Source organism: Trachypithecus francoisi, unplaced genomic scaffold, assembly GCF_009764315.1.
Source record: "Trachypithecus francoisi isolate TF-2019V2 unplaced genomic scaffold, Tfra_2.0 Lachesis_group5, whole genome shotgun sequence".
Lineage (NCBI taxonomy): Eukaryota > Metazoa > Chordata > Mammalia > Primates > Cercopithecidae > Trachypithecus > Trachypithecus francoisi.
In genome coordinates, this window is record NW_022681470.1 from 8,490,388 (window position 1) to 8,512,572 (window position 22,185).

Sequence of the window (22,185 nt, forward strand, 5' to 3'; positions counted from 1 at the left end):
ATTGATGAATCTGAAAAATATCTTGTTCTGCAGAAGAAGTCAGACACGAAAGCTGAAGTGTGATTTCCCCTCCCACCACTGGATTGTCTTTGTCTTTGTCAGGAAATAGTTCATGGATAAGTGTGGATCTACTGCAGGATTCTATTCTGTTACTTTGATCTGTATGTCTGTTCTTATGTCAGTACCATGCTGTCTTGATTGCTATAGTTTTCTAGGAAGTCTTGAAAGTAATGTGATCCTCTAACCATGTTCATCTAAAGGTTATTTTGACTGTTCTGTTTCTTTCAGTGATACATTTTTAATTACTCTAAGTGTTGTCACATTTTACTTAGATTCTAAACTTAGTCACTGAAGGTGTAATTCATATTTATAATAAATAACTTATATACCTTTAGTTTCTAGCATGGTAGTAGGCATAAATTAAATGTTGATTTCCATATCATTTTTTTATACTCTGCCCTTCCACAAAATCTTAGACTTGCATAGGAAAAAAACAGCCTTTCCTTTTGTGGGTTACATTGAGTTATAATTTAACTTCGAGAAAAGAAGGGAACTAAAATGAACAGTAGAGAGAATTTCACTATAAATGTTCAGTTTCCCAGTAGTCATTTTAAAAATCTTTATGACTATAGGATTCCATAATTCATATCAACAATTTCTTATTTGGCCAACTTTGTAACCAAATTTTCAACAGGTGTTCACGTACCTTTGCCTTCTCAAACAAGCTAGCTAACTCCAAATGCCATGGGGGAATTAAAGTGGCTGAGCACCCAGGCCACCTGGAGATTGTTTTACCATCTGTCAGGCTTCACTTCGGACCTCTGTATCCTCTGTATCCATTTTTTTTTTTTTTTTTTGGAAACAGAGTTTTGCTCTTGTAGCCCAGGCTGGAGTGCAGTGGCACGATCTTGGCTCACTGCAACCTCTGCCTCCCGGATTCAAGTGATTCTTCTGCCTCAGTCTCCCGAGTAGCCGAGATTACAGGCACCGCCACCCTGCCTGGCTAATTTTTTGTATTTTAGTAGAGACGGGGTTTTGCCATATTGGGCAGGTTGGTCTCAAACTCCTGACCTCAGGTGATCCGCCCGCCTCGGCCTCCCAAAGTTCTGGGATTACAGGCATGAGCCACCACGCCCAGTCCTATATATCTCTATTTTTTAAGGACCTTAGTAAACTAGGTACATTCAGATATTGAGGAACCAGAGCCTGGAATTGCCTGGCCTTAAATACTCAGCTCATGGAACATTGAGGAGAAGCTGGCAGTGCCCAGTAGAGCAGACCAACAAGTCCCATAAAGGAAAGAAAGACTTTGAAGATCCTTACTCCTGAATGGTGTCCCACCCATCCTTAAGTCAGCTTTGAAAATAGGGATGCAATATGCCGAATCGACCTTACCCGAGAGTGGCTTTCTGAAGCTGGCATAAGTATCAGATAAAGGGCTGCTTTCCTGCTCTGCTGCTGTCCCCTGGCTCCCCAAGAGCTCCTCGGTCACTCTTTCCATCTGCACAGGCCCCAGGAGGCAATCAGCACAACAGCCTTGCCCCGTCCTTCAGTCCTCCTTGGATTTACTCCTGTTATTCCTTCTCCCTGAAATCCCTCCCTCCCCACTCCATCACCACCTGTCAGATTATTTCCATGAATACCTGATTTAAATGGCATTTCCTCCCCAAGCCATTGTGACTGTCTAGGTCTGGATTTTCCAGCCTTGTTCGGACTCCGTGCATTCGGTTCCACTGTCATGCTTTGAGGAAAGCTCATGTGTGCTGAAGTTTTGGTTTTCACACTGTTTGCTGCTCTCAGCATCTTCACTTGGAGTTCATAGTTCCCTCCTCCATGCCCTCTGGCACTTTGGCTATGTCTCCGTGTTGATGACAATCCCTGGCCTCTGTTCCAGCATCTGGGATGGCCCTCCGGCTCTGAAGCTGTCTTGAGGACAGGTATTGATTTTTATTCCCTGTACGTTCTCCTGGCATTAAGCCCAGAGAAGAGGAGTGTGATATTATTCCACAAATAACTTCAACCTCCAAAACTACTGATGCCTTCACTGTTTCACTTTACATTTAGCCATGTGGAGAAATCTAAGTAGGAATTGTTTTTATAGTGATACACTCTAATGTTAGTACTGGCTGTGGGTTGAATTGCATCCCCACCATTCATTTGTTGAAGTCCTAACCCCCAGTACTTCAGAATGTGACCTTATTTGGAGACAGGGTTGATGCAGATGCAGATGCAGATGTAATGAGTTAGGTTAGGACGTGATCCTAATGGGATAGAGAGAGCAGCGTGGGCTCTTAATCTAATATAACTTGTGTCTTTACAAAAGGAGAAATTTTGACACAGAGACACAAAAAGGGAGAACTCCATGTGGATGGGAAGGCAGAGATTCAAATGACGCAGCTACAAGCCAGGGAATGCCAGAGATTGCCAGGAAACCCCCAGATGCTGGGAAAGAGGCATGGAGTGGTGTCTCCCTCATAGCCCCCAGAAGGAACCAACACTGCAGACAGCTTGATCTCAGCCTTCTGTCCTCCAGACTGGGAGACAATACATTTCTGGTTTTCAAGCCATCCAGTTTGTGGTATTTTGTTCTGGAAGCCCCAACAAACTAACAATGGACTTGATCAACGGACACCCTTGCACCTTCACTATCTATAGCTGTAGACCTTTAGTGTTATAATCTGGAATCTCTAAGAATAATTCGTGTGTTCTTTAGCTTGTCCTTCTTAGGGAGATAAGTAAATTCACAACTTAGTTCTTTCTTTTTTTCTCTTTCTTTCATTTTTTTTAAGCCAATATGGTTAATCAACTATAGATTGTTCTTCTTTTATGTCTAATCAAAGTTTTTGTGCCTGATAAACATTTACTTATCCTTCAAGACCAAGTATTTGAAATAAAATTCAGTGTGGCTATGCATATCAGAGGCTTTAAAATAAGAATTATTTACACACAGAAGAGTTTGTTTCTCTCTCATATGTAAGTCTCAGTGTAAGTAATCCATGAAATCCTTGTAACCCACTTTCTTTCTACTCTACTGGTCTATCATCACTAGGACACTCATTCTCATGATTCAGTGTGGCAACCAGTGCTCCAGCCATCACATCTGCATTTCAAAGAGCATAATGTAGAAAATAACCGAGAAGAAAAGGGCACATTATATGAAGCATCTATCTTTTTTTTTCCTTTTTTTTTTTTTGAGATGAAGTCTCACTCTGTTGCCCAGGCTGGAGTGCGGTGGCATGATCTCGGCTCACTGCAACCTCTGCCTCCCAGGTTCAAGCGATTCTCCTGCCGCAGCCTCCCTAGTAGCTGGGACTACAGGCATGTGCCACCATGCCAAGGTAATTTTTTTGTATTCTTAGTAGACACAGGGTTTCATCACATTAGCCAGGATGGTCTCGATCTCTTGATCTCATGATCCGCCCATCTCGGCTCCCAAAGTGCTGGGATTACAGGCATGAGCCATGGCACCCAACCGAAGCAAATATCTTTTAAGGAAGAATCCCACTAGCTACCACATGATGCTTCTGCTTGTATCCTAGAATTAGCCACTTGGCTAGAATTTTATCACACGATCATACCCATGACACACAATGAAGGCTAGGAAAGGTCATGCCGTGTTTGTTCTGAGCCATCATCCTCCCAGATACAATCAGACATTTTATTACTGTGGAAGAAGACAGTGGTGAGTGAGAGAAAACAACTTATCTCAGCCACATCTAGTTAAGGTTTACTCTTGGGAAATAATTTATTTTATAAATTATTGATATTAGTGATATTCTATATTACCCAGCCCAACATCTGTATTAGTTACTTGAATGCTAGTTACTAAAGCAGGAGATCCACAAATTTCAGTGTCCTAATGTAATAGATATTTACTGTGGATTCACATGATAATCCAAGTATAGATTTCTTGTTGACAGGCAGCTTTCTTCCTCAATGCAATTCAGAGACAAAAGTTTCTTCCATTTCAGCCACCAGGCAGGGGAAGAGGGCATGAACAGGCCACATTTCAAAGTCACAACCTAGAAGCGAACATATCACTTCCACTCACACCTCATTGGCTAGAACTCAGTCATCTGGGCACACCCAATGCAAGACGTCCAGGAAGAAGAGGAAAAGAATTTATCTAAACAAGGAGCTATGCCTGCCGCAATATTTATCTCTCTTGGAGGAAATGGTAGCATACATGGGTCATCTGCTCATATAGCAATGTTGCTTGGGCCTTAACCCAGAAAGCAGCACCTTCACCTGTCTATGAGAACTGGAAGTATGCTGAAATCAAAGAGAGTAGTGGGAAATTGGATGCTTGAAAAAAAAATGTTAAAATTTATCTAAAAATGAACCACTTGCAATCATAAAAATAAATTATCCTGCTAAGATGGGAGAGGGAGAGAATATTGACATTCTTTGGTGTTTTCTTTGAGTATGAAAAATTCGCTAGTCATTGATATAATGAGTTGTTTTAATTTTTTCCTTTTAAGGGATTTGTCCATTTTATTTAAACATCAAAATTTATTGACATAAAATCATAGAGAAGAGCAGTAGAAACTGGGGTAACTAGGATTTACATTCAGAAGTGGGTGCACACCTTCTGCCAGGCCAGTAGTGTAGGGAATTGAGACCATCTAGTCAGTAGTTGGGCTGGATTCAAATTCCTCCAGGGCGGGCTAGTTACTGTGACCTCCTGCTTAGTGTGGAGCCTGCAGTGCTGGCAGGTTTTCCTGTGTCAATTCTTCATGCTTAGCAGCTGGCATCATGGAAGGGGTCTTGTGCCATGCTCAGGGCCCTCCCGCAGCAGCTGTGTAACTGATGGATTATTTCTGTTGAGATAGCCTACAAACAGTCACACTCCTGTTGTCTTCTCCATCTGATTACATTTGTGGAAATCTACTGTTCATCTCCATGACTCATCTAGCTTCTAAGGTAGCCAAAGAAGCAGGGAAAATGAGCAACAGTGGGAATTGCTAACCTGCCTGTCTTGAGGGTTTGATGACATTGCTCAGCTCTCCTATCTCCTCCATGGATGACGTGTTGCCTTTGGTTTACTCTCAAGGACAGGGTAGTTCCAGGAACCTTGACTTGGGCCTTTCTTCCCTAGTAACAAAAATTCCTGGGTTCAGGAAACCAGTGTGGGGATTCTGCCAGTGGCTAAAAAATTCCTATCCCACTAGTTGATAAATACATCCATTCTGGAATGGGGAGTAACCACAGGAGGAGGCCATGGTCTCACTGAACAATCTTAACCTTCGGCCAAGGCAGCTTCTCTCCCCAGACCTCCAAAGCCCCTGCTTCAACTGATGGGCCACACAGCATTTCTGATGTTGGGGACCCAAAATCTACTCTGAACATGTAGACAAAATTCTCCAGAAACCTCATGTAGCTATCTCCCTTCTTCCAGAGTGTGGTCACACCAGTAATTGCCTTTGACTTTGGGGACATTTGGGGAAGCTGAGGGAAAAAATATATGATACATACCTGAGACTACATTGCAGCCTTGAAGGGCTCCAATCTCTCCTTTAGTCTAGGAGCTCAGAGTCATTACTGGCTTATGTCTTATAACTACGTTAGAGGCAATGGGTCCTCACTGTAGCAACAATCATATCTAGATTTTTTTTTCTTGGTAGGCTGCCCATCAATTTCATTTCTCAGGACTCCCGGAACAATTACCCCTCACCACGTATCCATGTGGGTCATTCTCTAATTCCCATCCTGCCCGCATGGCATACTATGTGACTGCATGCACCCTGTCTCTGATGCCTGAGCGACCTGACCCTGCCACTCTTCACTGTCCCCTACCATCGTTGGCAGCAATAGAGGATGTCCAAGCACAGAGCTCTTTGAGGATGCTGGTGCCTCCTTTGCCACTGCACTTTTTAAATGCTTTGATGAACTGAGTGAGCTCTGCTTTCTTCCAGCAGGCAAGATTAGGGATGGCTGAGCAGACTGAACACCATAGCTCCATCCCACCATGCCTGTCTTTATGCATTCTGACTCCTTCCTCCCTCCCTTAGCAGTATGGCAAGGACATCCGAAGATTCTGACCTCATTATCTGAAAGCCCTCATAGGGCCCAGAGTACCAACACCATTAGCAGGTAGTCTGTCCAATACTTTAAACCCAAATCCATAGTGGGCTCTCTCATGTCAATGAATTCAGTCTAATCAAGACCTTTATTTTGCTCCTTGGTCCACCACCTTGGACCCACTCCCACTCCTGCTGCCCAGGCTTTTGTCAGCATGGAACTGCAAAGTCCCATAAGCTTTCGGCGTATAGTCATCTCCTTCAAGGCAGTCCTGGCAATGATCTCTCCTGGCTAACGACCTATCTTTAGATCTGCCTTTTATTATGGGTTCCTAACTGTACAGTGAAGCAAGGTCAAGCAATTTCTTCACTGTACAGACCACCTCTCCTCCCCAAGCAAAAGGTGAATGTGAAGGACCAAACAGAAGTTATTTGTACATCAAGCTAACAATGGATTTTTACAAATAAATGAGAAAAATCTTTTGGGGGCAGTGGATACATGTATATTACCCTAATTGCAGTGATGATTTTATGGATATATGCATGTGCCCAGACTTGTGAAATTGTAATCTTTAATTGGATGATGTTCATTGTAATATCAATTATACTTCAAAAAACTGTAAGGAAATACAGACTAACATACCTAGGAAACTGAGCACAGTGTCCTTATCAATATGAAATATTAAACAATTTATATTTCATAAAATGTTACAAAGTCGTAATGAGGAATTCTGGTAGGCTAAAATAATTATATATAAAAGTATATTAAGATTCTTGAAATACAGAAAGAATAATTTAATTTTTTCTTGACATTCTTAAACTCCAAATTTAAAATACTATCAGAGTGAAAAAAATTAAAGTCAAACGTAAAAATATCAAGAAAGGCAGACGGTCCTTGAAATCAACAATGAGAAAACATAGTAAGTGAAAGGCCACCAGAGGGCAGTGCAGGACTGCTTAGGACAATGACATTGCTCTCCCCCCATTTTTTTAAATTAAAATTTTGACAACAATTAGCAACTCAAATTGTAATTAAAATACCATTTGCTACATATTTAGGCAAACACCCAGAAACCCACTTTATATTCTATTAGTATACTAATTAGTTGTGACACTATTCTTAAAAAAAAAACCAGAAAATAATGAACTCATTGCAAATATAACACTAATAATTTTAACTCCTTAGTTCTCTCATTGCATCATTTCAATACTTCTATAAGCTAGCATTCAGAACAAGTTTTATTATTTTAGAGAATTTTTAAAGAAATATTTACTTGCTGTTATTATTTGGTATAATTTGGAAAATAATGTAAATTCCCTATAAGAAACAAATATAATTATCCCCTAATTGGAATATGTATCCCCTTATGCATGTAAATGTGTACAATTATTAATAAATGAATGAATGAATGAGTGAAGTTGGATTTTAACCAAACAAGCTATAAAAACCCCAAATGATGAAACAACTAAATGTAAGAGCTAAAGTTAAAAGTCTTAGAAAAAAATGTAGGGGCAAATCTTTATGACCTTGGATTTCGCATTAGTTTCTTAACATGTCTCACAAAGCTCTAGCAGCAAAAGAAAAAAAAACCAGATAAATTGGACATCATCAAAATTAAAAATTTTTGTACATCAAAGGACACTGTCAAGAGAGTGAAGAGAACACTCACAGAATGGCAGGAAATATTGGCAAGTGACAAATTTGACAAGAATCTTGTACCCAGAAAATATAAAGAAGTCTTCCAATTCAAGTACAGAAACCCAAACAATTGAACCAAAAATGGACAATGGATTTGAACAGACATTTCTCCAAAGAAGATATACGAATGGTGAGCAAGTGCATAAAAGGTGATCAACATTAGATGTTAGGGAGATGAAAAGGAAACCAACAATGAGATACCACTTCACACCCACTAGGATGACTATAATTAAAGAGTAAGTACAAAACATAAAATAGCAACTGTTGATAACTGTGACCATCCCCACATCTGACCTTCATTGAAATATAAATGCAGGAGACAGAGCTAGACTTGAATGCTCCCAAAATTGCTTTTTGGCAGTGCTTCATAAGGGAGTTCCAAAACAAAGGAGTCTAAATAAAATGCAGGAGATACAACCCAAACCTAAAGAAGGCCCTTCAGAATTTCTGGTAGGGATTTTTAAAATGTGTAGGCAATACACTGATATAGATTCAGAGGCCCCTAAGAACTTAAAAATGATAAATATAAACTATATTAGCCAAAGCGCTCTGGATATTCAGAAGAAACTACAGAAAACAGAGGAGACCCTGGGGATGTTGATGTCTCAACTGGTTGACATTGTTTTTAAGATTTTCAGTAGCAGAATCAAGTCCAGAAAGTGAAACAGCAAGCTGCCTTGCTGGCAGTGGCACTGACCCAGGAACTGACCCACGGTCCACAAGTAGGAAGACCATAATTAAACATAGGTGGCCCCCCATCCCAGAATCCAAACCACATAAGACACTGCACAATGGGACCCCACCAATATGCCTACTGTAAACAAGAGGGCCATTGGAAGACAGAATGCTCCAACCAAAATGAGACTCTTGAAGAAGATAGGCATCAGGCAGTGCACCAAATGCCTGAGATCACCAATAGTGATGAGGAATGATGAAACCTGGGCATTACTTCCGACTTTACTGATCCCATTAAGATTTTCCACATGCAACCCTGAGTGACCATGATGATAGGAAATCATCTTCTGGATTTTCTGATTGATACTGGGGCTACCTATTAAGTTCATAGTATCAGACTTTACAAGTTATCTGAAAACAATGCTAATAACTAGAATCCCTGGAGAAACCTTGAAAAAGTCACTTCTCTAATCTTTAGATCACCAAGTGGGCAAATCACACCTAAAACATGGTTTTTAAATATATGCTTGAGTGCCCTGTCTCACTGCTAGGATGAGACCTACTAACCAAGCTGCTAGTATCTTTTGCACCCAGAGGGAGGTACATTAAAGTGCCACCAGAAAAAGCATGAGCCTCCAGGTGGTGCTACTGCAAGTCAAGGAATCCCCAGTGGAGGTCCCTGAAGACATCTTATAAGACTGGATATGCAGGTGGATTGGAGGGTGTGATGGGCAAAGAGAACAGCACCTATGCATGTTAAAGTTCTTCCTGGGTCGAGAGTTACAAACTTGAGACAGTATACACTGAAGGAAAGTTATTATTCCACTTATAAGTTAGATATTCCACCCTTCCTTCCTTCCTTCCTTCCTTCCTTCCTTCCTTCCTTCCTTCCTTCCTTCCTTCCTTCTTTTCTTCCTCCCTCCCTCCCTTCCTTCCTTTCTTCCTTCCTTTCTCTCTCTCTTTCTCTCTCTCTCTTCCTCCCTTCCTCTCTTCCTCTCTTTCTCTCTCTCTCTTCCTCCCTTCCTCTCCTTCTCTCTCTCTCTCTTCCTCTCTTTCTTTCTCTCTCTCTCTCTCTCCTTCTTTCTTTCTTTCTTTCTTTCTTTCTCTTTCTTTCTTTCTTTCTTTCTTTCCTTCCTTCCTTCCTTCCTTTCTTCCTCTTTCTTTTCTTTCAATATGGGGTCTCACTATGTTTCCTCAGCCATTGAAGAAGCATAGTGACTGGTCTGCAACTCCTGGCCTCAAGTGATCCCCCTGCCTCAGCCTCCTAAAGTGCTAAAGTTATAGGTGTGAGCCATCCCACCAAGCCTCTCCTTTCTTAACTGCCTTTCTTGAATGGGACCTCATCTGCCCATGCTGACCCCCATATAACACCCTAAATTTTAGTACAAAAGCAGGCACACAGGACTATTGAGGTATGCAGGACTTAGCAGCCATTAATTAGATTGTAGAAGACATCTACCTGCTGGAGCCTAACCTTTATGCTTTAGTTACTATTCTCTCTAGAGACTTAAGCTGGTTTACTCTTGTGGACCTTAAAGATGCATTTTTTTTTTTTTTTTTTTTGTTGCACATCTCTAAGCTCCAACTCTCAGGACATTTTGCTTTTATATGGGAAGTTCTTGGGACTAGGGTCAAACAACATTGTTGGACTGTTCTCTCTCAAAGTTTTAAGAATTCTCCCACCACTTCTGATGAAATCTTACCCAGAGATATAAGGATCCGTAATTAAAAGAAGGGTCACATCCTAGTTGCCAGCAAGGGTGAAGAAGCCTCAGGCCAGAACACAATTTGGAACTTAAATTTTCTAGCTGAATAGGGCTACTAAAGTCTGCAAGAAAAAGGCCCAGATTTCCCCAGACTTCTGTTAAATACTTAAAATTTGAATTGTCACAAAGGTAGAGGAGTTTATACCTTGATCCAAAAGAGGCACTGGTGAAGGTAGCAGTACCCACTACCAGGACATGATTGCATGGATTTCTAGGTATGACAGGGTTTTTCATATCTTTATGCCCAATTTTGAACTGATAGCTAAGCCCCTTCAGAAAGCTTTTAAAGAAAGAGACAATGAGCCTCTCAACTGGACTCACAAATACCATAAGCCCTTCCAAGTTATTAAATAAAAATGACAGACTCATTTTTCCTGCTCTAGGTCTTCCAGACATTAGAATGCCTTTTGACCTGTTTGTCCATTAAAGGCAAGGGATTAACTTTGAGACATTAACCCCAAATCTAGGTAATATGAGAAGATCCAATGCCTGTTTGTCAAAGCAGCTGGACATAAAGGCTGAGGGATGGCCCATATGCCTGAGGGTGGTAGCAGCCACCTGTGATTTACTACAAGAAGCAGAAAAGGTCATCTTGGATCAGCCCGCTGCTGTATACACTCCCCACTGTGTACTTCCTCTATCAGAACCAAAAGGAGGATATTGACTTACTTTTGGAAGGTTAGGCAAGGACAAAGCCATATTAGACACCCAATCAGGACCTTCACTAATGATAAAAGGGGTACAACCCAGAGGCTCTGGACTCAGAAAAGACAGATAAATTGAATGTACTTTGTTGAGAGCCACCCAGAATTTCAGGGATGTTGTTGGTATTTATGGATGCTTTCACTTGGATGGATGGAAGTATTTCCCCATCAGTTGGAAAAGGCTTATGAGATTGTAACTGCTCTATTAAAGGAAATAGTTCCCCAATTTGGGCTACCCATATCTATTCAAAGAGACAGTAGAAGAGCCTTTATAACAAAAATAACTCAAGAAGTCTCTGGTGCATAGACATTCATTGGAAATTAAATGCTTCTTGGCAACCACAATCTACTGGCAAGACAGAAAAGATGAATCATGCTCTTAAAAAGACTGTAGCTAAAATTTGTCAGGAGACTAATTTACCTCAGGGATGAGGTCTTACCCATCGCTCTGCTTCAGATGAGAGTGGCCCCTAGAAGCAAACTCTAATTGAGCCCATCTGAACTGTTATATAGGAGACACTTTCTATGCTCAAAGGATGGACTGGGGGACCTGGAGGTAAGCTGAACTAAAGAATTAGATGCTGTCAGGTGTGTTCAATCACTGGAAGTCTCTCTCACTGCTATACATGAGTTCACTTCTAGCAGGTTAATATTGCCCGCAGATATTCCTCTGCATCACCTCTGTCCTGGAGACTGGGTTTTATTAAAGTCCTAGAAGAATGAACATCTGGAAGATCAGCTTCGTCCTTGTTGGATCAGGCCTTATGAAGTGCTAATGGTGACCTGTTCTTCAGTCAAATTGAAAGGAGTCAAGCTGTGAATCCATCATACCCAAGTTATGCTGATCCTAGTATAGTCTTTGGACTCACACACCTTGTATTCAGAAACACCTCCAGGAATGGAAACCACATGGTAGAACACCATAGCCAAGATCATCCAAACATCAGTTGGCAGTAGGCAGTACAAACCAGATACTGACTCCTCCATATGGACCAATAAAGCTGGTCTGACTTCACATTGGTGTTTAAGAGATCACCCGCCTAAAGATAAGCAATGAACTACTCTCAGGTTCTTGCTTTATTTCTTGGTTTACTTGCTTGTCTTCTAATTCTCCACCTGCTCATGACTTACTGTGTGTTGCCTGATCACTTGCTCTGCAAACAGTGCTAACAGGTCTTTCCTTAAGTAACCAAACATGATCACTTTCTTTTGTTGTTGTTGTTGTTGCATCTTCTCATTGATCATAATCTTCAGGGCCCTCTTTGGCTGTTTCAGGCCCCTAGTGTGGAGTCTTCTCTGTGTCCACTCCCACCTGAGCCAGTGCCTGCCCCTGTTGGTAGCATGAGGCTGCTGCTCCTCATGGAAGGAGATGGAGTAGAGGGCCTGTTGACCAGCTCCCTGTAGATCTCCTGCCTTGAGTTCAATAAAGGCAGTGCTTGCCTAGTAGCCGGTAGAAAGCACTAGAGCTTTGCCTGGCCATTGTTGGACCGGTTCTGCTCCCCAACTGCACACATATCCTTGTGTCACAGACATCCACCTTGGAAGGAGAGGAGATGTGAGTCTGAGGGCTCAGGATTGACATGGGGGCAGATAGGAGCCTCCCCAGCACTCCCTGCCATCCTGATATGGAGAAGAACATGACAAGGACCACCGGAGTTACAATCACCACCAACATGCTCTTGCTAGGGCGGGCCCTCCCCTCAGGTTTCCTGTCCCCTACACTCAGGCAGAGGGTGTGGGGCTGCCCAGATGGGCTCACAGGCATGGCCTGGATTGGACTGGCCTGCTTTGGGCCACCCTGGGCTACCTTTGACCTCCTGGCAAGTGGCCAGAGGACCTTTTAGAAAATCCTCTTTTATAGACTAAATGGGTGGGCAGAGGTGGAGGATTGTGGAGACTTTTGAGCAAATGGTATGTTCCTAAACTGGGACAGAATTGAACCTCTGCAAATGAAAGAAGTAGAATGCTTTCACCTCATCGTGTTGTTCCCAGGGATGCTTTGACCCCCATAGTGAATATTACTGGAGGTCAAAATAAAACTGGTAGTGCTGAAAGTGGCCCATGGTAAAAATCACCGTTGACAAAAAATTGGTGGGAGATAAATACTTTTAAAATGTTTGATATGCATTATTTGACCAAAAGTGCTTAAAAAGATAGAAATAATAATTCCTTGGGACAACTTAAAAGGCAGAATCTATAGTCAGCAAATCATGATGTGTAAGAGAAGTCATTTATATAAAACATAATTGATCTTCAGACACACATTTTCAGTAAATTCCAAATAAACTGAATCAATAAATTGTAATGAATAAATTATAACTTGTTTACTGTGCTGTATTAGTCAATTTTCACACTGCTGATAAAGACATATACAAGACTGGGCAATTTACAAAAGAAAGAGGTTTAATGGACTTACAGATGCACATGGCTGGGGAGGCCTCACAATCATGGCGGAAGGCAAGGAAGAGTAAATTACATCTTATGTGGATGGAGGCAGGCAAAGAGAGAGCTTGTGCAATAAAACTTCTTTTTATGAAACCATCAGGTCTTCTGAAACTTATTCACTATTACAAAAACAGTATGAGAAAGACCTGCCCCCATGATTCAATTACCTCCCACCAGGTTCCTCCCATAACGCGTGGGAATTCAAGATGAGATTTTGGTGGGGACACAGCCAAACCATATCATTCCAGCCCCGGCCCCTCCCAAATCTCACGTCCTCACATTTCAAAACCAGTCGTGACTTCCCAACAGTCCCCAGAGTTTTAACTCATTTCAGCATTAATTCAAAAGTCCACAGTCCAAAGTCTCATTTGAGACAAGGCAAGTCCTTTCTGCCTATGAGCCTGTAAAATCAAAAGCAAGTTAGTTACTTCCTAGATACGATGGGGGTATAGGTATTGGGTAAATACAACCATTCCAAATAGGAGAAGTTGGCCAAAACAAAGGGGCTACAGGCTGCCTGCAAGTTCAAAATCCAGTGGGCAGTCAAATCTTAAAGCTCCAAAAAAATGATCTCCTTTGACTCCATGTCTCACATCCAGGTTACACTGATGCAAGAGGTGGTTCCCATGGTCTTGGGCAGCTCTGCCCATATGGCTTTGCAGGGTACAGCCTTCCTCCCAGCTGCTTTCATGGGCTGGCATTGAGTGTCTATGACTTTTCCAGGTGTGTGGTGCAAGATATCAGTGGATCTACCATTCTGGGGTATGGAGGACAGTTGCCTTCTTCTCACAGCTCCACTAGGCAGTGCCCCAGTAGGGACTCTCTGTGGGAGTTCTGACCCCCATATTTCCCTTCTGCACTGCCCTAGCAGAGGTTCTCCATGAGGAGCCTGTCCCTGTGTCAAAGTTCTTCCTAGAGATCCAGGCATTTCCATATATCCTCTGAAATCTAGGCAGAGGTTCCCAAACCTCAATTCTTCCTTCTGTGCACTGGAAGGCTCAACATCACATGGAAGCTGCCAAGACTTGGTACTTGCACCTCCTAAAGCCACAGCCCGAGTTATACCTTGGCCCCTTTTAGCTATGGCTAGAGCAGCTGGTTGCAGGGCACCAAGTCCGTAGGCTGCACACTACAGGGGGATCCTGAGGCCTGCCTACAGAACCATTTTATCATCCCAGGTCTCTGGGCCTGTGATGGAAGAGGCTGCTGCAAAGGTCTGTGACATGCCCTGGAGACGTTTTCCCCATTGTCTTGGTGATTCACATTCAACTCCTCATTACTTATGCAAATTCCTGCAGCCTACTTGATTTTCTCCTCAGAAAATGAGCTTTTGTTTTCTATCACATTGCGAGGCTGCAAATTTTCCAAAATTTTTATGCTCTATTTTCCTTTTAAAACTGAATTCCTTAAACAGCACCCAAGTCACCTCTGGAATGCTTTGCTGCTTAGAAATTTCTCATGCCAGATACCCTAAATCATCTTTCTCAAGTTCAAAGTTCCACAAATCTCTAGGGCCAGGGAAAAATACTGCCAGTCTCTGCCAAAACATAACAAGAGTAACCTTTGCTCCAGTTCCCAGCAAGTTCCTCATCTCCATCTGAGACCACCTCAGCCTAAATTTCATTATCCATATCATTATCAGCATTTTGGGCAAAGCCATTCAACAAGTCTCTAGGGAGTTCTAAACTTTCCCACATTTTCCTGCCTTCTTCTGAGCCCTCCAAACTGTTCCAACCTCTGCCTGTTACACAGTTCCAAAGTCACTTCCACATTTTTGGGTATCTTTTCAGCAGTGCGTCACTCTACTGATACTCTACTGATACTGATTACGGTATTAGTCTGTTTTCACACTGCTGGTAAAGGCACACATGAGAATGGGCAATTTATAAAAGAAAGGTTTAATGGACTTACAGTTCCACATGGCTGGGGAGGCCTCACAATCATGGTGGAAGGCAAGGAAGAGCAAGTCACAGCTTATGTGGATGGTGACAGGCAAAGAGAGAGCTTGTGCAAGGAAACTCCCCCTTATAATACCATCAGATCTCATGAGACTTACTCACTATCACAAGAACATCATGGGAAAGATCTGCCCCCAATGATCCAATTACCTCCTACCAGGTCCCTCCCATAACACATGGGAATTTAAGATGAGATTTGGGTGGGGACACAGCCAAACCATATCATGTGCTATATTTAAAAAGTATTAAATAATTAAAATTTACTGTTGAAGTTTACTCTCAAAGTTGCTTCTCAACAAAACTTTTAAAATATTAGTATAATTCTGATGTCAATGTTTATGGAGCAGAGATTTAAAACATTATGAGGGATGGAAGTTCTCTGAGGTAAAGTGGCTGGGTCAGAATAGCAGGGTCAATGGAAGAGCAGCATTAGCAAGGCCCGATGGACTTCTGTCATTTTAAATGTGACACAGAGATGACTATGTAAGTTATCCTGTGATCAAATTTGTAAGCAGCTGCATTAATGAGGTGAGGTGACACTGAATAAATAATTTCAGTGGCATAACACTGTATGTTGCACCCCACCCCCCGGCATTGCTAGATGGGTGCCCAGGCTGGAGAGGCAACTTTCCTCCCCGTGGTCATCCAGGAACCCAGGGTGTTTCCTTCTTGTGCATTCACCATTCCTGTGAATGGTGATCATGTAAATTGGGTCATTCTTGTCAGAACCAGCTAAAACAAGAGTCCAGAGATCAGAGGGAAAAAGCACTCAGGGAATATAACATTGTTCTGAGAATGTAATTCTCTGCAAGCCCAGCTGCTGAAACTGCCTGCTGTAACCTGAAACCAGTTTTCTATTAGTTTCTACAATGACCCGCCAGGAAGCTAAGACTAGTTTTACCCACCACTGCCACTCACCAATTAGGGGATGCCAATTCCCTAAAATTTTACTCATGCTGATGACCTTATTTTCAAAACAAAACATAACATAGCTCTTTTAATAAAACCTCCAATCTTCTCTTTGTTCTTGGACATTCTGAAGCCCACTTGGACTATGTGTATTCCCTGAACTGCAATTTGTGCTTTCCCAAATAAAACACTTACATTTACAGATTCACCAACATATTTTATTTTGACTTTGATATCTGGGGCTTCATCCCTACTTGCATCCATCAGCAGAAGAAGAAAGAGCACGAAGAAATGTCCGTAGCAGGATTTTACGGGCCTGGACTGGCAGTGGCTCACATTAATCCCAGCCTCTTCCTTCGGCAAGAACTGGTCATGTGACCACGCATAACAAAAGGGAGCCTGGGAAATGTAGTCCAACTGTGTGTGTAGAGAAGGGGAGAATGGATTTTGACAGACTGCTAGAATTCTCTGCAACAGTAAACAACTTGTTTGGATTTATTGTGTTTCTCCAATTTTTATCGAGTGTCTGCTGTATTCTGAGCACTGTGCTAACAGCTGGACAGAGAGCTAATTCAGCAGCATCTTGACCTAGGAGAAGCTCTCAGTATTTAGAGGGAGATAAGACATGGTACAGAGTGCTTGCTATCCTAAGAGACAGAAGGATAAAGTGAAAGTCTTAGAAGCCCCATGAATTATTCTAGAACGGGAAACTGCCTGCAGAAGAGAGTGATTGAGTTCCACTTTTAGAAATAAACCAGATTTGTTTGGTGGAGGGAGACAGCAGCAGAAGCTATGGAAGCATGTAATTTATGTACAAGATATATTAAGGTTCTGTGCAGCAATTAAAATCAGATTTTCAAAAACAATTGAATAGCATGGATTAGGGCTCACATTAAGTGAGAAAAGTAACTGGGAATGTAAGTTGATGCCGTGTTTGGAAAAACTCCATGTCTAAGTTTAGATGAAAGCATACAGATATGTTGGGTAATAGTTCTCAAATTTTATAAAATACACTGTTTAAGTAATCAGAAGGATTCCATCAGTGGGCTTTGGTTTGATATACTGTTTTCTCTAAGCCAGATATACGTAGTTGTGATGTTGGCCAGTCATTCTCAACATTTCCCAGCACTGCTGCCCCTTTTCCCCAACCCCCTACCCTGCTATGAGACAGTGACCTGGTCTCTATTTTCTGCCCTGGAATCTATGTGCTCAATAAATACTCCCTGAAATACCACACTTGGAAGGAGATCTCCTTTTTACAATGTGAAATGAAGAAACAATGACTTCCTCTTGAAGTTATCTTCCAAACATTGATTCTTACGAAATTTGGATATGATCTAACTGCAAGCCCATAGCGATATCTAAATTTGAATGTTGGCTTCTTTTGCTGACGCCAAATGTAGAGCCCTGCAGCATTTGTGTGTCATGCTCTCATGTGACCACCAGAGGACAGTGCATGACTGCTATGACATTGTTTACTTCAAAATGTTTGCAAGTGAGCCTTCTTGAGAAAATGTTTTATAAAAACTTAGGAAATTTGTTTTTTCCTTTAAAATAAGAAATTATTTATTTAACAGCAAATAAACTTTAGAAGATTTAGTTCTGTACCTTAGTTCAAACTATCCGTATTTTGCAGTCTATAAGGCTCATTGTCAGCACTACAAAGCTGTCTAACCAATCGTCTTATCTATCCTGTGTGATAGGTTTTCTTTGTTCTCTTTTAAAGGTAAAAGTCTAAGAAAATGCTTCGTAAATCCAACTCTCAGAACTTGAAGTGGAATACTTCTAGTTAGACTATGTAAAAACTTGGGTTGTACCTTGTTATTTTCACTCAGCAGATACCAAAAGGAAAAAAAAAAGGAGAAAAAGAAAAAATGAGAAGAACCATTTTACACCATGAATTTAGGCTTTCAGTCGATATGTTGAATTTATAACACTGAAGCATCAGAAGTAACCTAATAATGTCCTGCTCCATCCTTCCTTTCCACTGATAATTTTTAAAAAGGCAACCAAAAACATGTTTCATTCATTCTTCAAAATAAGTTGCAAAGAAGGATTGCAAGAGTGAATGTCCTCATCCACACCTCCATTAACATCTCAATGTTGCTCACCATAACCTGCCATGAACTGATTCAGGAGCCACCTAGAGCTTTATTCACGGCTTCAGAATGTACCATGTTTCCTATACCAGAAGCCTGGTCAATGTCAGTGTCTCTCTGTTCAGAGGTCACTACAACAACTTTTGTCACAGCTGGCCTTGTCTTACCATTGTCAAAGAATCTGTGCATGTGCATATCATGTTTTAAGACCACATTTCCCAAGCTAGAAATGTTTTTCAAGAACCACAGGTACTTTCAGTAAGCTAGTTGTTCAAACTACAAAATTCTTACCTGTTTTAAAAAAATTGAATTGAAGGTTAGTACCTCTACTTTCTGACAGAAGTACAGGGTTCATTATACCATGGGTGAAGACTAAAGTTCATGTATACGAATGGCCAGAGAAGTCTGAAGTTTTACAAAGCCCTTAACATCACTCGAGTGCACTTGGCATTGGCCAGACCACAATGGGAAACATCCTAGCAAACTGAGTAAAAGAGACTTTCCCAAGTACGCGATGGTCATCCAGGCTCCATGTCAGTCACATAAAAATTTGAGCAACATGTAATCCCATCCCCACCCTCACACCGAAGCCTTGCACCTCACAGAATATCTTGATGTTCCCCATTACTAACGACAGCTGCTCCCATTTCTGCTGCCGTGGCAGGGAGTCTTGGCACTGTCTTAGCAGGGCTTGGAATATGATCAGTTACTGTGTTTGAATGCACAGGTCTGACTCCTTCATCCCAAGTGTCATCATTTGGAGAAGGACACGGAGCGTAAGTTCTTCTGTGCTTTTCACCTACCCTAGCTAAGTACCATGTTTCTTCAAAGAGTGAATCTCTTGGGCCCTGGGGAACAGAGTTGACCAAATGATGGGTGTCCTCTCTGAGCTTCATGTTTTCAACAAAGACATCTGGTACCACCCAAGTTCTTGAGCTACACCTTGATTTAAGATCCCGTAAGCTTGCTGTTATTTTATCAATAGCAGACCCTGGTGTGGCATCTTGTGTAACTTTAAGAGAGTACAGGATGGCAGCTGAACCAGAACCATACAAAAACACTCCAGTCTCTTCCCTGATCATTGCTGAGGTGAGTACTGCACTGGGACAGTTGCGGGGAACCATATACTGACAATGTGTACATATTTCTGTTTCATTGGATATAGCAAAGATGCCTTTGTTTTCTGATGGAAGAGTTCAGAACTATCCTTCATAAATGCCATCTCCACATTTGTATCAAATAGATGTCTTCTAATTTAACCTTCCCACAGGCTTCCAGGCCATTCTATCTCTGTTCTGATCACTAAGGAAGTCATTCCACAATGTCTGAGCTAGAGATTAAACTCACCAGTTTACAATATGGTGAGTGAAGGATCAAGATGCCAAAATTATTCAAGGTAAAATCTTGATCATTTCCCTCTTTCTGTAACTGGGCATGGATCTTTTTGCAGTCGACAGAATAGCAGTGGTCTAACGCACTGAAGCAGCACTGTATGGAGGGTTTTCCATCTACTATAGGACATTCAGAGAGCATATCAGGCTCATAAAAGTCATAGGCACATTGCATATGTGTCCCACGAAGCCCTCGTTCAAAAATTAAAGTTGCATTTGACCTAATTAGCAGAGCTACCGCTCCAACTCCACCTGTCAGTCTAACATTTCCTGTGGGATATACAGCAATATCTCCGACATCCTCCAGGGCAAACTGTCCATCCCAGGAGCTGGACTCAATCCAGTTAGCAACACTGAAGACAGCAGCTGGGGCTCCATAGAATGCATGAGTTGTGTCAGTTCCCTCTACATCTATATCCCCGGACTCCTCAAACAGCTGCATCAAATTACACTTCACTGACTGATTTGTCGATGATTGTCTCTCTTCCAACTTCCATTCGCCCAATGCAATCATAGGAAAGGTCATTTCTCTCCACAAGATTCTGAACCACAGGCATGCAAAGAGAGTTGATCTCTTCTCTATGTGTGCAGAAGCCCATCTTGGCCTGGCCCAAGCCAATGGTATACTTTCCAGCATCTACATCAACATACCTCTCCAACTTTGAAAATATTTCCTTGGCATGCCCCAGGTCTGATATCCATTCACTGTGTCCAATCCAGGCTCGTCTTGGACTTCCTGGCATTATGCTCAGTTTGGTGCCTGGAACTGGGTCTGGCGGTGCTGTTGCCCTCTCTGCTGCCCTCCCAGCACTGCTCAGCTGCACACCTTGTAAACCCCAGGCCATGGGCCTTATCCTAGAGAATTAGTAAAGAAATATTTATTTGCTTTTATTTTTCAATTTAAATGGGAAACCAGTGAAAATTCCACACAAGAAACAAATATAAGACAATCCAGTAACTGGGAGATACACCTTGTGATGAGTGCAAACTCATAAAATTATTTGCCCAACCTCAGGATTTGTGTCCAGATTCATCTCTCCCTCCTCCATTATAGACAGTGCATCTGTCTATAATGCACTAAAGATATTTGGTAATCATGTTTCCTCTTCTTTGTGTTAGGAATCTTTTGGTAGCAAGAGATCTGCTTATGGGAAGGTGAGAATATAATGGAAACAAAGGAGGACAAAATACAGGTGATCGGCAGGAGGTCTCAGCCACAAGTGTGTCAAAGTGGACATCTCATGGTTAGCGTAGGCAAGGTCTAGTATACATTGTCTGCTATCCCCAAAGAACTCAGTGTCTGTGTGTGAACTTTGCAAAAATCCTCCCTCCCTCCCTCCCTTCTTCCCTTCCTCCTCCTCCTCTTCTTTCTTTCTTTTTCTTTCTTTCTTTCCTTCCTTCCTTCCTTCCTTCCTTCCTTCCTTTCTTTCTTTCTTTCTTTTTCTTTCTTTCTTTCTTTTTCTCTTTCTTTTCTTTCTTTCCCTTCCTTCCTTCCTTCCTTCCTTCCTTCCTTCCTTCCTTCCTTCCCTCCCTCCTCCTTCCTTCCTTCTTCCTTCCTTCCTTCCTTTCTTTTTTTTTCTTTCTTTCTTTCTTTCTTTCTTTCTTTCTTCTTTCTTCTTTTTTCTTTCTCTCTCTGTCTTTCTCTCTTTCTTTCCTTTCTTTCTTGACAGAGTCTCACTCTGTTGTCCAGGCTGGAGTTCAGTGGCACGATCCTAGCTCACTGCAACCTCTGCCTCCTGGGTTCAAGTGATTCTCCTGCCTCAGCCTCCCGAGTAGCTTGGATTACAAGCATGTGCCACCATGCCAGGCTAATTTTTGTATTTGTAGTAGAGACGGGGTTTTACCATGTTGGCCAGGCTGGTCATGGACTCCTAACCTCAGGTAATCCACCCACCTCGGCCTCCCCCCAAATCCTTTATTTCTTAAAAGAGGATCAGATCAGAGTAATGACAAGCGATCATATTAATTTTGAGGGAGAGATTAGGTTTTATTACAATAACCTGGTAGTTGTGCTTGCTGCCATACTTGCTATAATCCTTACCCCCCTGCACAGGACACTAGCTGACCTGAAAGCGGAGTCTACACCTTGGTTCCGACTACATCGCAGATTCTTAGCCCAGCACCTGGCCAAGCAGAGGTGCCAAGTACAGCTGAATGAAGGCACTTGGGTTGCAAGATATGACAAGAATACTATGATGTTGGAAATTGGGACTTCCCTAGAACAGCCCAGATACGAGGTCATCATAAATATGTGTCTTGATAACCTACCAGGTCCTTTAATTCCGACTGCCTTCCCACTGCAACCCCCAGCCTGGACCTACCTGGTCCCAGGTATTTCCTAGATTCACGCTCTTGCTTTGCCTTCTCTGCTTACGTTGGCTTCCTTCATTGGCCTACTCTGTGTTACTTCACTCTAGGTCTTGGGGGTCACCTCTGATCTCCCTTGGATCTCCCTTCTCTGGATCTCCCTTCTCTGGATCTCCCTTCTCTGGATCTCCCTTCTCTGGGAACCCATTGGA

At 42.1% G+C, this 22,185-nt stretch overlaps 1 pseudogene; it reads right to left on the reverse strand.

The window, feature by feature from the left end:
• Window positions 1-18,874: 18,874 nt before the first annotated feature.
• Window positions 18,875-20,511, reverse strand: LOC117076294 (annotated as a pseudogene).
• Between the last annotated feature and the right edge of the window lie 1,674 nt (window positions 20,512-22,185).